Raw genomic sequence first — 12,255 nt, forward strand, 5'->3', positions numbered from 1 at the left:
TAGTCTCCATTTAATTAATTTCATACATTTTACTTCAAGAATAATTGTGGAAGACTGTTTTCAAGACCATGTGAGTGGCCCATTCAGCCCATTGCTATAGTTTGGTTGATCAACTTTAAAAATAAAATATCGACGAACTCCACTAATCTGCCTGATTCTGCCTCACCGATTCAGCACAAATCCATCAAACTCCACTTTGAAGTGTTCAGTTGACATGTTTACAGTAACATTTGCGCCGCCCTTTTACATCCAATGGATCAAAACCACTGGTACGTTTTGAATGGTGGAAGGAAACCAGAGCCCCTGGAGGAAGCCTATGCAGACACAGGGAGAATGTACAAATTCCTTACAGACAGCACAGGATTCAAACACTGGTCCCAATCGCTGGCGCTGAAAGAGCATTGCACTAACCGTGTCACCCCAAAATGTTCAGCTTTTATTTTGTGTTCCATAAATTGCAAAGATAGTTTCTCTTTAGCTATATTAAGAATTCTGTTTCCGACACTTCGGGCCAGGAAACCTTTGGGAATATTTAATATTTTCAAAACCCATAAAACTTTGTAAATTTCTGTATATACTTTGAACTGCTTGTTTGATTTACCATGACCAGATTTGCTTACTCTCAGTGCAGTGAAAAAATATAGCCCATTCATTGTTTAGAAACTCCTGATCATCTGCAACTGACTTTATTAGATCTTGGGATAAAATATCAGTTGTAAGTCTGGTATTTACTTATTAAGCCTGGCAATCACCTTCTTATACTGTTGGTGTAATTGTTATGACACAATGGGAATGACTTGTCCTAGACCTCAATATGAGCCCACTTTCTTGTGGGAAAGTGTATATAGAAGCAAGTATTTATTGATTCTATCTGTAATGAACAAACTACAGTAAAATCCTCGTTTTCCTGAATTCAAGCAACTGGAAAAAAGCATCTGTCAAAAGAAAAAAATTGCAGAAAATTATTAGATTAAAAAAATACAGAAGTTTAAAATTGCTGTGCCTCGCCAATCCATGCAATATGTAATCTCAAGCAACAGGAAAATTCACTCATCCAGCATCTACCAATCCCCAAAGGTGGTGGATACCAGGGGCTTTCACTGTATTTATTACCTTTCTATAACTATTCTGGCATAATTTTGTTTCTTTTGTCCCTTTCTGCCATCCAATATTTAGCTGGGTACTACTATTGAATTGGGCAGGTTCACCCAAACTCTATATCCAAAAAAAAGACACCATCCATTTTCTCAGTAACCAGTAGAAGCAGGCAGAGCAGGCACAAGGAGTTGTTGGCATTGCCTGTTTCCTTAAAGTGCAGACAGGTCTTTGCAGAAATCTCCCGGACTAACTCCTACCACGAGAACCTGATGGGAGCCCTACAGCCTCCAATACACAAAGAACATGCTTCCTGCTTTTTACAGCCTGTCCAGGTCCCTCTCATTCTACCAGCCCATTGCAGAATCCATTTAGTCACAACAGTCCAGCAGCGGATAGGGTGCTGTCTGCACTGTGGTGTGTCTCACTGAGAGCTAGCTTTAGAGACCTTACCCTCTGGGCTTGTATGTCAGCAGCAAGAAGAACTTTATACATTTTTCACAGTATAGTTAAGGCCAACATTTATTCTCCAACCTGATTGCTCATTGAAGATGGTAAAGTTACAACTATTGGGGTGGCTTGGTCACATGGCAGTTAGCACAATGTGTTACTGTGGCAGCAATGCAGCTTCAAACCCGCCACTGTCTGCAATTAGTTTGCACATCTTCCCATGTCTGCATGGGTTTCCAGTGGGTGCTCTGGTTTCCTCCCTCCAAAATGTACTGGGGTCGTAGTTTAATTGGGGTTTTTGTGTGGCACTGTCTCATGGGCCTGAAGGGCTTGTTACTATGCTGTATACCTAAATTAAATTAAAACTTGAAGCCTCTGAGATGCTACTATTTTATCCATTTCCAACACCATATCTGGCAGCCTGTTCCAAACTCCTGCCACTCAGGTATATTAAAAAAAAAAGCTTGTCCTGCATATTTAACTCCCTCCCCTCCATAACCTTAAATGCACAGTTTGTCCTTTCATATGTGAAATTTTTACTCTAGGTAAAAGATTCTGTCTACTTCATCTATGCCTCTTATATAAACTTCTGTCAGATCTCCCCTCAGCCTCTACTGCTCCAGAACAAAGCAATCCTAGTTTGCTCAACTTCTTTTTGCTCATACTGTCTAATCCAAACCACAACCTGGTAAATGTCTTGTGTCCTTTGCAAAGCCTCCATGTCCTTCCAGTATTGGGAGGCCAGAATTACCCATAATACTCCAAAGCAGCCAAATCAAAGCTTTATGGAGCTGCAACATGACCTCCTCCTCTTAAACTCATTGTTCTGCCATATGCATGATATCTCATCTCCTATATTTGATGCCCTGACTGATGAAGGCAGGCATGTCAAATGTTTTTTTCTCCACCCTGTTTGCCTGTGTCATCTCTTTGAACTAAATATGTACATACAACCTTTGGTTTCTCTGTCCAACATCACTCTCTAGGGCTTTGAATTCACTGCCATCATCTGACTTACAAAACCTCATACTTGTCTGAGATAAATTCCATTTGTTTTAGCTTGTCTCACATTGACCTGGACCTTTTGTAATCCTAAATAGCCTTCCCCACCATCCACTAAACCAGAAATTTTTGGCTCATTCATGAAAATATGGATATTATGTTTACAGTACCTGGTATAGATTTCAGACCTCAGCCAACACTTGCAACTCAATGCTTATGCTTTGTTTTTCTGTGGTTATTGAAATAGAACTGTCACAGGGTATTGCTGCAAGATGAATGAATTACGACTGCTGTAGTGATAGAGTGACACCACCAGGAGGAGTTGGAGATGGAGTGTGTAGCAGCTAAGAAATGTTGCATCTTTTGAATATTGTGGCATCTTTAGTAGATTCAAGATGAATGCCTTCCCACGAGGTCTGCTATTTGTGTGTTATTTTCAGTGCTGGTTGTTTAGTTAATAAATCTAGCTGCTTTTGAATGAACCCAAGATTCTTATTGTAATAAAAGAAACATCACATGATATCAGGAGTGGAATAAACAGCCAAAAGTGGAAAAAACACATAGGACTGGAAGAAGAAAAAAGTGTGCATAGTGAGTAACAGACGATATCAGCAGAGAAAATATTGAGGGCTTAAAAGGTCCTAATGCTGTAAAATGGACTGGAAATATCCACTGAGTGGACATTGTTTAAGCAAATGTTTATGCTTTACCTGCAAGTGATTGGAATCAATAGCCAACTAGACACATGGACGATTGCACTGTGACTTACTGTGGTGGGACCTCAAGCTCTAGGTTTTCAATACATTTGTTTTTGCCAAGGCAGAAAACCAGAGCAAATGCAACAAAATTATCAAAAGGTTTGATGAACAATGTTCACCAAAAAAAATGAAACCTTCGATAGGTACATGCTTCACTCATGCATGCAGCTACAGGGAGAGAGTATTAATATTCTTTTAACAGACTTCAAACTAAAAGCAAGAACGTGTAATTTTGGATTGTTGCAAGATTCACTAATCTCATCAAATTCTGTTCAGGATTATTGATAAGCAAGTGAGAGAGAGGTAGCTGCAAGTGACAAAGCTTACTTTGATGGGAACTGTGCGATATGCTACTGCAGTGAATTAGCTCTGCAGCTCATGAAAAAGTTTGGTGATAAGGCAAAAGCCAGTGAAAATGAAGACACAGTTGTAGCCACAGTGTCTGGACACAAACAAAATATGAGATACAGAAACCAACAAAAGGATGGAAAGACATTCAATTGTAAACAATGCAGAACCAAGCATGTGCCAAATCAATGCCCAGATTATGGGAAAGTCTGTAATAAATGCAAAGGGCAGAATCACTGTGTAAAGCAATGTTTTTCCAATGGAAAACTGAACAGAAGTAAAAGTGTGCGCGCGCTCGAAGACACCGCTCTCAGAGATACACATTTTGTGGACATGGTGGTGCCAGGAGTGAACAGTGTTAAGCAGAATAACTGAACTGTGTCATTGCATACAAATGGAATAAATATTCCTTTCAAGGTAGGCACAGGGGCAAAGGTCAATTTTATTTGTGAGCATGACATCAGGACAATGAAGATAATGCCATACATCTATACAAATCCTTCACTACTCAAAATATACAATGGACAGAACATCAACATGAAAAGGACATGCAAGTTCAAGGTAAAGTTAAAGATAAAGAGCATTACCTCAGGTTCACAGTAGTCTCAGATGGACATAATTCACTGCTTGGTGATAAAACTTAATCTAGTCCAGAGGGTGCATCACATTAACAGTGATCATGCAGAGAACAGTGTAGAGAAAATGCAGGATCAATTTTTCCAACATCTTCAAGGGAGTTGGAGTTAAAATAGAATGCACAGCTGGTAGTACATGCCCAAGGTAGGTTCTAATGCCACTAAAAGAAATGCTCAAACAGAAATTCAACTGAATGTTGGCACTAGAGGTCATGAAGAAAGTGGAGGAGCCCACAGAAAGGGTGAATTCAAGAAGAACCCCAAAGACTTGAATGCCAATATAAAGAAGAATTTGGTTCACTTGGTGAGGAGCCTTTCAGCCACAAGAGTTGTTGGCTTACAGGTTGCCTTGAAAGTCAAGTGGTGGCCTAGTGTGCAGGTATGTGACATTAGTCAAGCGGGAGAATTTAAAAAGGGATGGAAGGCTTACCTTGCTGTTCACTTGGTGAGGAGCCTTCAGCCAGGCAAATCTGGTGACTGCTGGTAATTTATTATTGTGGGTGGAATTAATTGAGTAATTAATAAAATTAGCAGGAACCAATAAAAAAGAGGACTTGCTAGTGGGACTTCAAGGATTTGGTTCAAGAGGCTTCAGTGAGTAGAGGAAATGGTAATATTTGGTAAGTTTTTTTGAGTTTATTTTAACTATGTTAATTTAAATTGAAGAGTGGGTGATGGAAGCAGTTAGGGCAGTTGAGTACTCCAATTGCAGGATGTGGGAGGTGAGAGGCAGCACAGATGTTTCTGATGACTACACCTGCAAAAGGTGCATCCAGTTGCAACTCCTGGGAGACTGGGTTAGGGAACTGGATCTGCAGTTGGATGAACTGCAGATTGTAAGGGATGCAGTGATAAATAGGAATTATAGGCAGGCAGTCACCCTGAACAGTCAGGGAAATGGGTGACTGTAAGGAAAGGGAAAGGGGGAGGGGATAGGGAAAGACAGGCAATGCAGAGTACCTGTCAACCACAAGTATCCTGCTTTGGATATTGTTGTGGGGGGGGAGGAATGATGAACAAGGGACGTCATAGAGTTTGGGTCTCTGGCACAGAGGCTGGACCCTTGACACAGAAGGGAAGGGTAGGCTTCTTGTAGTTGGGGACTCACTGGTTAGGGGAGCAGATAGGAGGTTTGCTAGATGAGATCGGGGGGTCCTGGTTGGTATGTTACCTCCCAGGTGCCAAGGTCAGGAATGTGTCAGATAGTCCACAGCATTCTGGAAGGGGAGGGTGAACAACCAGAAGTTGTGGTCCAGATTGGGACCAATGACATAATTAAAAGTGAGGATGAGGTCCTAAAGAAGGATTATATAGAGTTAGCAAAGAAGTTGAAAAGCAAGACCTCAAGCTGCCTGTGCCATGCACTAGTGAGGGTAGAAATAAGAGGATGGAAGTGTGGCTCAGGAGCTGGGGCAGGGGTTTAGATTTTTGGATCATTGGGATCTTTTCTGGGGAAAGTCTGACCTGTACAAAAGGGATGGGCTGCCCTTGAACTGGAAGGGAACTAATATCCTGGTGGGCAGGTTTGCTGGAGTTGTTGGGGAGGGTTTAAACTAGTTAAGAAGAGGGGTGGGAATCTGAATGAAAGGAGGGAGGAAGAACACCTAGATTGGAAGGAATGGAGGGAACCGAATGTAAAAATAAATGGAGGGAAGAAGGTGAAGGTAGTTAGTAACAAAAGGAGTGTATCTTGAGGACAGTCTTTCAAGTGCATATATTTTAATGCAAAGAGCATTATAAATAAGGAGGATGAGCTTAAGGCATGGAAATATGATATTGTGGCCATCAGTGAAACTTGGTTGCAGGAAGGGCATGTTTGGCAGTTAAATATTTCATGAACAGTTGTTTTTAGGCATGATAGAACGGCGGGGGGGGGGGGGTGGGGGGGGAGGAGTTAAAAGTTGGAGGAGCTGCATTGCTTATTAGAGAGAATTTTACAGCAGTGCTGTGACAGGATGGTTTGGTGGGATTGTCCAGCGAGGCTATTTGGGTAGAATTGAGGAATGGCAGAGGCCTGAAAACATTAATGGGAGTGTGTTATAGACCACCAAATGGGCTGATGGAATTAGAGGAGCACATTTGTAGGAGATTGCACATATATGTAATAAATACAAGGTGGTAGTTTTGGGAGATTTCAACTTTCAGAACATTAACTGGGACACCCATACAGTAAGAGGGCTGGATGGGGTAGAGTTTGTGTGTTCAGTAAAGTTTTCTTAATTAATACATAGAAGTACTGACTCAAGAGGGGTCAGTATTGGATCTCCTATTAGGGAATGAGAAAGGTCAAGTGACAGAGGTTTGTGTTGGGGAACAGTTTGGGTCTACTGATCACAACACTATTAGTTTTTAGGCTAGTAATGGAAAAGAATAGAGTTGGGTTAAAGGTTGAGATTCTTGATGGGAAGAAAGTAAATTTTGAGGGGTTGAGAAAAGATTTGGAGGATGTGGATTGGGTTAAGATATTTTCAGGGAAGAATGTAGCTGATAAATGGAGGATCTTCAAAAGAGAAGTTCTGAGAGTGCAAAATTATGTCCCTGAGTGGATTAAAGGAAAAGTTAGAAACTGTAAGGAGCCTTGGTTTTCAAAAGATATTGGGAACTTGGTTCAGAGGAAGAGGAATGTGTACAACAGGTATAAACAGCAGGGAATAGGTGAATTGCTTGGAGAATATAAGGAGTATTAATAAAATTTTAAGAAAGAAATTAGAGGTTTAAAGGAGACATGAGGCTGCTTTGGCAGGCAAAAGTAAAAATAAATACAAATGGTTTCTATTGGAACATTAAAAGTAATAGTGAGGTTGACCCCTTGAAGAGGAGTGGGTTAGGCTCCTTAAGAAGCCAGAGGAGATTTTTGAAATTTTAAACTTTTTTCTTCAGTATTCACTAAGGAAAAGATGAAGTGAATAAATATAGTAGGGTTCTCGTGGATAATATAAGAATTGATGAGGAGGTAGTTTTGGCTATATTAAAAAAAGATAAAGGTGGATAAATCTCCATGTCCTGACAAAATATTCCCTAGGACCCTGGGAAGTTTAGTGAACAAATAGTGGGGGTGTTGACAAAAATATTTAAAATGTCACTGGCCATGGAGGAAGTGCTGGAGGGTGGCTCATGTTGTCCTGCTGTTCAAAAAAAAAAGGATCCAAAAGTAAACCTGGTAATTATAGGCCTATAAGTCTGACATCAGTGGTGGGTAAATTAATGAAAGTATTCTTCGAGGTGGTATATACAACTATTTGGAAAAGCAAGGATTGATTCTGAATAGTCAGCATGGTTTTGTACATGGTAGATCATGTCTAACAAACCTTAGAGTTTTTGAAAAGGTTACTAAAAAGGTTGATGAAGGGAAGGCAGTGAATGTTGTCTATTTAGACTTTAGTAAGGTTCCCCATAAGAGGTTGGTAAGGAAAGTGGAAGCCTTGTGTATTAATGATGAAGTAGTAAAATGGCTTCAGCAATGGTTGGATGGGAGATGGCAGAGAGTAGTGGTGGAAAATTGTTTGTCGAATTGGAGACCAGTGATGAGTGGAGTGCATCAGGGATCGGTACTGGGTCCATTGCTCTTTGTGATTAATGATCTAGATGATAGGGTGGAAAATTGGATTAGTAAATTTGCAGTTTATACAGAGGTTGGTGGGGTTGTGAACAGTGAGGAATATTATCGCACCTTACAGGGTGATATTAGGACAGTTAGAAGAGTGGGCTGAAAGATGGCAGATGGAGTTTAATACTGATAAATGTGAGGTGCTACATTTTGGTAGGACTAATCAAAATAGGACATCATGTTAAATGGTAGGCAATTGAGGAGTGCAGTGGAACAAAGGGATTTAGGAGTCATGGTATATAATTCTCTGAAAGTTGAATCACATGGATAGGGTGGTGAAGAAGGCATTTAGCATGTTGACTTTCATAAATCAGAGTATAGAACACAGGAGTTGGGATGTTCTGTTGAAATTATATAAGGCATTGGTGAGGCCAAATTTGGAATACTGCGTGCAGTTTTGGTTGCCGAATTTCAGGAAGGATATAAATGGTATATAGAGAGAGGGCAGAGGAGGTTTACCAGAATGCTGCTGGGTTTCAGGGTCTGAATTATAGGGAAAGGTTGAGCAGGCTGGGACTTTATTCCCTGGAGTGAAGAAGGTTGATGGGTGATTTGATAGAGGTATTCAAAATTATAAGGGGGAAAGATGGTCAATATGGATAGGATTTTTCCATTGAGAGAGGGGAGATTTGAACAAGAGGGCATGGATTGAGAGTAAAAGTGGAAAAGTTTATAGGAAACATGAGGGGGAATTTCTTCACGCAGAAGGTGGCGGGGGTGTGGAATTAACTTCCGGCAGTGGTGGTAGAAGTGAGATTGATGTTAATATTCAAGCAAAGGTTGGATAGGTATATGAACAGGAGAGGTGTGGAGGGTTATGGGCCAAATGCGGGTCAGTGGGACAAGGAGGGGGAAGATGTTTGGCATGGACTAGTAGAGCCAAAATGGCTGTAAATGTTTATATGGTTATATTATCAGATTTCAACTAGGGATGAAATTACAAGTGAGATGGCTAAATTCACTAAATTGGATGTATCCCGGGGGCTCTCGCAAATGAAACTGCATGAAGATAGCGCAAGATAATGTATATTGAATATGCCATTTGGCCGATATTCCTGTCTGAGGATCCCTTTTGGAATGTCCTCAGGTCTGGAAGTGTTCCACAAGACAATGGAGCATATCATAGAAGCCATAAATGGGGTATGTGTGTACATGAATGACATGATTCTACACAAAAACAACACAATGAGAGGCTCATCAAAATACTACAATGCATCCAGAAGTATGGATTAAAGTTAAACAGAGAAAAATATCAGTTTGGTGTGAAGGAAATTGCCTTTCTGAGAGATAATCAGTCAGAGGCAGGTGTAGAGCCAGACAAGAGCAATGTGAAGGCAATTTTAAAGATGCCCAGACCCACTGACAAAAGGCATATTGAGAGTGCAGGGAATTATCAATTTCATTGGTAAATTCATACTAAATCTGTCTTCCAAAACAATGTACCTAAGGAACTTGTTATAGGACAAATGTGAATTCAAGTGGACAGACAACCACAAGGAAGAATAGGGACGACTGAAGACCATTCTAACTACAGAACCAGTACTTTTGATGCTCTTTGATGCATCCAGAAAGTTGAAAATATCCATAGATGGAAGTGGTGCCGTACTACTTAAGGCTGTGGGAGAAGATTGGACACCAGTCGCATACGCATCAAGGATGATGACAACATCTGAATGTCTATATGCTCAGATCAAGAAAGAGTGTCCAGGTCTGGTCTATGGACTTGAGAAATTCCACAGTTATGTGTATGGTTGACTAACATTCATGGCAGAGACAGACCACAAGACATTAATAGCAATAATCAAGAAAAATATCAGTGAAATATCATTGAGATTCCAAAGACTGATGGTGAAGCTGCAATGTTATGACTTTGAATGGTGTACACATCAGGGAAACTTATTGTGTTAACTGATGCGGTCAGTATCTAGGGCAGTAATGCTCACTGAGTTTCACAGAGACACATGTGAATATCCATGTTAATCTGAAGTGAAATCTAAGCAGATCGGAGCTGGAACATAAAAAGACACAGTTCCACAAAAGTTCATCAAGAATCTGAATGAAGAATAGCCTAAAGGTGAATGTCAGGCATACAGTAACATCAGAGCTGAGCTGAGTGTTGTCAATGGGCTTCTACTCAGACAAATGCTGAAAATTGTGCATTAGGGGCACCTTGGAATTGAAAAATCCAGGAGGAAGACCAGACTGCTGTTTATTGGCCAGAGATAAATGCTGACATTGACAGGATGGTTTCAAGCGGTGAGACATGTTTGGAAAAACTGCACATTTATAAGGGTGGCTGCTGACATTCATATTACATTTGTGTTGAATGTTTAAATTGAAAAAATATTGTATTAATGTGTCATGTTTGATTAAGCATCTAAAGGAAAGGGGATGTAGTGATAGACTGCTACCACCAGGAGGAGTCGGAGATGGAGTGTATAGCATTTTGTGAATGAAGTAGGTTCAAGATGGATGCCTTCTCATAAGGTCTGCAAGTGTGTTCTGTTTTTGGTGCTTGTTGCTTAATTAATAAATATACTTGTTTTAAAAAGAACCCAAAGTTTTTTGTTGTAATAAACAAAGCATTATAACTGCTGCCAGATTAATAGGTATTAATCTGCACTCGTTCTGGTTGCATACACATTGATGGACTGGAGTCCCTTTTGATTCAGGTAAATGACCAAGTTCAATGCAGAACATACAATGTGTGTTCAATTAATAACAATCTGCAACAAGACAATTCTGCAATCCATACCAAATCTCATGGCTACTTTTCCAGTATGCCCATGGCAGGAGAAAATAGAGGAAAAAAAATTAATGTTCTTTTCCTAGAGAGTCTCCATATCTCCATTGAAACAAACTGAGTACTTCCCTCTCCAGAAGCAGCATGTAATGCACATGAAGGTTCTGAGTCTATATCTCAGGAGTCAATGTGTCAGATGGAGAACATTCTAGAATCACAACTCCATTCATTTTTAAATGTTTATGTTTGTAGGTAAAGGGTGTCTGACAAGTGGGAAGATTTAAAAAGAGAGATGGGGAAAGCTCGGGGACAGCACATTTCTGTTCAAGTGAAGAGCACAGCTTGCAAGATTCAGAAATCATGGGTGATCAGAAATATTGAGGATCTGATCAAGAAAAAGGTGCAAGTTATAGACAGTTGAAATTAAATTAATCCTTTAAACAGTATAGAAGATGTGAGGCTTTACTAAAGCTGGAATTAAGGGGGGCAAGGAAGAGATATGAGATGGCTCTGGAAGATGAAGTTAAGGACAATGTGAAAGGCCTCTGCAAGTATATTAGAGGCAAAAGGATAAAGAAGAGAGAGAATGGAGCTCCTTAAAAATGAACAAAGTTGTTTGTGTGGAACCTGAAGGGATGCCTTTTGAGTATTTCTCATTTCAAATTACAATAAAGATGTGGAGGTTTGGGAACTCTGCATTAAGTTGCAATGTCTTGGAAAAGAATCCCGGTTACAGAAGAAGAGGTGCTCGCAGTCTGAAGGTTCATCAGATAAACTTCTAGGGTCTGACCAAGTGTATTCTTGGACATTATGGGAACATAAGAATGAATTTGTAGAAGCCCTGGAAAAGATTCTTGCATCATTGTTGAGCAACAGTGAGATGCCAAAAGATTAATGAGTGTCCAATGTTGTGCCTTTAAGAAAAAAAATGTTAAGGTTAAGCCAGGGAACAATAGGGCAAGATCTTTACATCAGATATGTGCAAGTTAGTAGAGGGGATTTTGAGAGACCGGGTCAGTTTTGATGTTGAAATACAAGGACTTGTTAAGCACAGTCAATATGGATTTGTGTTTGGGAAATAATATCTCAAAAACCTGATTCATTATCTTATGATATAGTGACTCAAAACATTGTTAAAGGCAGGACTTTATGGACTTTAGCAAGGTCTTTGACAGGTCCAGCATGGTAGGCTGGTCTGGAAGTTTAGATTGCATGGGATCCAGGGTGATCTACCTCATGTAATATGGAGTTGGCTTGATGGTAGGGGAGTAAAGGTGGTACCTGTAGTAGAAGATTGTTGCTCAGATTAGAGTTTGGGGCTAGGTCCACTATTGTTTGTCAGTTCTGTAAATGATTTGGATGAAATGTCGTCAGCACAGTTAGTAAATTTGCAGATGACACTACAATTGGTAGCATAGTGGGCAATGAAGAGGGTTAGCTAAGATCTAGATGAAATAAGAGAGGCCCAGGAATGGCAGATGGAACTTAACTCAGACAACTGAGGTGTTGCTCTTTAGCAGGTTGAAGCAGGGCAGGACTTGCATGGTGAATGGTAGGGCTCTGGAGAGGGTCGGAGAACAAAGAGACTTGGGGATACAGATACATATTTTCATGAAA

The sequence above is a fragment of the Narcine bancroftii genome, chromosome 3 (genome assembly GCF_036971445.1).
Source record: "Narcine bancroftii isolate sNarBan1 chromosome 3, sNarBan1.hap1, whole genome shotgun sequence".
Lineage (NCBI taxonomy): Eukaryota > Metazoa > Chordata > Chondrichthyes > Torpediniformes > Narcinidae > Narcine > Narcine bancroftii.